Source organism: Rhagoletis pomonella, unplaced genomic scaffold, assembly GCF_013731165.1.
Source record: "Rhagoletis pomonella isolate Grant_MI unplaced genomic scaffold, Rhpom_1.0 Rhpom_scaffold_00002, whole genome shotgun sequence".
NCBI lineage: Eukaryota > Metazoa > Arthropoda > Insecta > Diptera > Tephritidae > Rhagoletis > Rhagoletis pomonella.
In genome coordinates, this window is record NW_023458556.1 from 107,604,486 (window position 1) to 107,608,944 (window position 4,459).

Below are 4,459 nucleotides of genomic sequence, written 5' to 3' on the forward strand. Positions count from 1 at the left end.
ATACAGAGGAAATATAAAAAAATGTACACTTGTTTCAATACATACATATGTACATTCCACTAATTCACACCTAGGCAATAGATTCAACTGCCACATAAGCCGCAGTGCAATATCAATACTTGCATACTATATGCAATAGAAATATACATACATTTACATACGTTGTAGTGCATCATCAGATTACGTATTTATTGATAAAATTATAAACACACATAAGTTGCAGCGCATATGGGAAACATTAAAATGTCAATGCTGCAAAGCAACCGTTTGGTGCTAGAAATGGATAATACGTACATTGCCACACCACGCCCACATCCCATATAACGGTAATTTAGAGAAATACGAAATACTCGATAAATCAATAAATCTTAAAGCTAATTTAATCAAAATTGATGCTTGCAACAATTCTTTACCAAGAAATCCATTTTTGGTAAAATTTTGGAAAATGGGCGTGGCACGGCTCTCTTATGATCAGATATATGTATCTCGGTAACCGTCGTACCAATTTGTACCAACCTCGGTATGATTATTGTGCATAAAAGCAAAACGTTGAAAATTATTGAAATCGGACTAAAATTACGGCCGCTTTTCACATAACGGTAAATTTCAGAAATGCTTGAAACTTCAATATTTCGAAATTTGAGGACGCTAATTTACTCAAAATTGATACTAAAAACAATCCCTTGAAAAGAAGTAACATTGTTTGGAATTTTGGAAAATGGGCGTGATATCGCCCACATATGACTATGTAAGTTTATCTCATTATGTCTAACTGAACGTTCTATCGAAGATGTTTAAAATAGGGGTAAAAGCACCCCGACTTACAATGTAGTGGTAGTTTTCGGAAAGGTGGAAAACATATATTTAATACTTGCGCCGGGTATTTAATGTTCGGCTCCGTCCGAACTTAGACTTTCTTACTTGTTAATTATGATTTTATGAATTTGCGGGGGTTGCGGTTTTATCGGGAGTGTCGGGAAAGGGTTTGGGTCCCGTCCCGCCCGACATATTTTTACAGATCTTCCCGATACCGCCCATCCCGGCCAATTCGGCCAAATCAGTAACGAGGGTCCCGCGGGTCCCGCTATCCCGCGCCCATCTCTAATACACACCGACAAAATTTCATTGAAATCGGTTAAGCGGTTTTGGAGATTAGCGTAAACTAACACAGTGACACGGGATTTTTATATATTAAGATGTATTTACTTTCAAACTATGTACATAAGAAATAAGCTCATGAAATATTAACAGTTGTAACCCTTTGTATATAAGCGGATTAGCCATCCATTTCAATCCCAGCAAAGGAAAAAATCTTTCCACTGATGCAGATGAAGGAAGAGTTGTGGTGTATTTTAAAACAACATTTTTTTAATAGGAAAGCGATGCAAAGCTTGAATGCTTCTATCCTCGTCATTCAGGTACTAATTTACTTCAGTTGCTATAGTCCCGCCATGGGAACCTATACATATATCGATTTTCATCTAAAAAAGCAAATTATCTATTTACAAAACTTTGGCAGGTTGGTTTCTTTTAATCAAATACCTATGGACTCCTCATCGAATTCGAGAAAGGATGTGTTATCACTTATGGAAGGCTGTAAATTATTTTCTTCCCCTACCGGTTATCTTTTAAACTCCAGGGGGTATGAATCAGAACTTTCCAGCAAGGTTTTGCAAAATTTTAATTTGATATTGGGAAGGAGAATTGCTGCAATAACTGGCATCCTAAGAGTCAGAGTGTAAACTAAAATAGTTTTCAAACCTCTGCATTAGCTTTGATTGCATTTGGGTATATCTTTCCGTAAGAAATTTCGGAAGAAAGTTTTCGGAAGCTAAACGTCGCATTTTTATTTTGATGGACATAAAATTGGAATGAAGTAACCAAATAACATATTTTGTTTTCTTTGAAGGAAGCGTTACACTTTTTTGCCTTTTTGGAGTTTTTATTATTTTAAAATTATGTACAAATAACGTAACTTTGGATTAGCGTTTTCCACTTCCACATGTAAATTGGCTATCTTCACTTTGCTAGTTTCACTAAATATTTATTGATAGTGAGTTTTTTCTCACTATCACTAAAGTTTTATTGCTAATGCAATTTGTTTTTCACTATCACTAAACTTTCAGTGATAATAGACATTTTTTTCACTATCACTAAATTTTCAGTGATAATGAATTCTGCATTTTAACTATAACTGAATAGATAGTGGTAGTGCAATTCAGTGGTAGTGCCAAAATGCCCAACCCTTCTTTCTGGTCATATCTACATATACAATATCGAAAACTACTGAACGGATTTTGACGAGATTTTTTCCAATATATGCTGTTTCGACAGGAGAGTGGTTTTTGGTATTTCGAATTTCTATAGGGCTGCCACCTGTCAAAAAATTACAAGATCCGCACCGTTCGTTGGATTACAAAAAAAATAGGTGTCAAATGAAAAGGATTGGCCTCTAGATAAGCATAAATGTTTTATTTTTTAATAGGGTTTCCATCTGTTGAGAAAATTACTATATTCAATCCTAATAAGCGAAGGTATCAGTTCCCCGTCACTGTCGAAGTCTTTTCAGACTTAGCCTATACAGTGACGAGCAAAACTGTAACATGGTGTAACACTTTTTATTTCAGCCACCACTATCTTACCAAGCTCTGACGACTTTCATACTTCTGTTATACATATATTCTTATTGGTACACCCCTACTCCCTCTCTAAAGATTTGAAGTCAATCCAACAACAATAATAAAACCAGCAGGCAAAAATGTAAATTAAGGCAAACGTTACAATTTTGCACTCACTCTTAGTTTTGCATTTTACAGTTATCTTTTACCTAGTTGGAAGTCAGATGACTTTTTTCTGTATTGTAATTTATTCAAGAAGTGATTACCAGTAAATAATATGGTTAATCAGGAAACATAAATGTAAATAATAGATCTACTACGGAAAGGCGGGACCGAAGGAAAGGTGGCAAAAAATTGTAGAGTTCGCCACATGAAAATGTTAAGACTGAAAAAAATATAGCCTAAAGTGTTACTAAGGACAAAGGAAGTCTTCCAAAAAATATTACGTTCCGATATCTTGTGAACTTAGTAGGAAGTAGCGCTGCAGCCACTATTACAGAAGTGCTTAAGGTTTTAAAATTGAATGCAAATCAGTAGACAGCGAGGCGAAGAATTGTCAAATTGAACGCAAAGGCATAATAAAAGAAGAAAAAACCATTTTGATCAAAATAATGTGCGAGAGTGGTAGCATTTCGCTGGATCGCACGAAAACCGGACCGTTTCCTATTGAGATATGTTAGACCTTACAGAATGCAATAAAAACACACATTTTTAAGATTTAATTGAAGGTTAGTTGGTCTGAGCACCAGCTGCATGGAGGACGATGAGGTGGAATCATCTCAACATCTGCTGCTCTGATACCCTGCCTTTACGAGCCTAAGGTTTAAGCACCTTGGGTCGCACTTTTTTCACACTCCCGATGAGCTCTCGGGTGTGGACATCAGTCGACTGAAGAGATTCGTTGTGAGCACGGAGCGTTTCTCCGGCAAAAAGCCATAGGTGTCGTCTTGCTTTATTCCATAGCTTCCCCCTCTTTCCCCCTACCCTCCCTGCGTCCCTCTTCCCCCCCCGCTTAAGTACCTAACCCGCTTAAGTAACCAACATTGTTGTGCACCGTGAATTTTTTGATGCAATTTGAAGAAAATCCCTCTCTTAAGTACCTCCCCGCTTATTTACCCAATCCGCCTAAGTACCTAAATTTTTCGTACCCCATATCCCATTTTACTTATAATTTTCCCCTTTTAAGTGCTCTTTTAAGATGCCATAAAATACTTACATACATATTCTGAAATTCAGTGGACATTATTGAACTAAAATTGAAAGGCCAGTAAAACTGTATACTCAAAAAAATCTTCTGGGTAAAAAGTTTGAAATTTTGATACGTTTTTTAAGTGTTCTACAAAATCTTAAGCTTAGGTTTATATGGTATATTTATACTACAAATATGTATAATCAATGGTTGGTTGGTTGGTAGAAGCGTCGCCTGGGTATGTTCCCAGGACCCAATTAGTGCTAAAGCACCATTTTGATACGCTTTCTCTGGGACCCCTGATTTTATCTGCTTTCATGATTCGTTGGGTTCGTCAAACCATTTGGATTTTCCGATGAATATATTTAGGTTAGTAACGGTGAATTTGGAAATTTCCCCCAGATTTTGGGTGGAAAAACTCCCGAGTGCGATCTGCCTTATTTGTGCCAATGCTGGGCACTCGCAAAGATAGTGAAGGGCCGTTTCCTTACTTCCCACAAGATTACAGCTACGGCACCGAGGGTTATACGGAAGGCCCATTCTAGCTGCATGTTCACCAATGGGCCAATGTCCCGTTATCGTGGCTATTAATTTGACTATATCTTTCCTCGACCTCTTGAGAAGTTCTTCTGTCTTTGGCTTGCCATAGTGC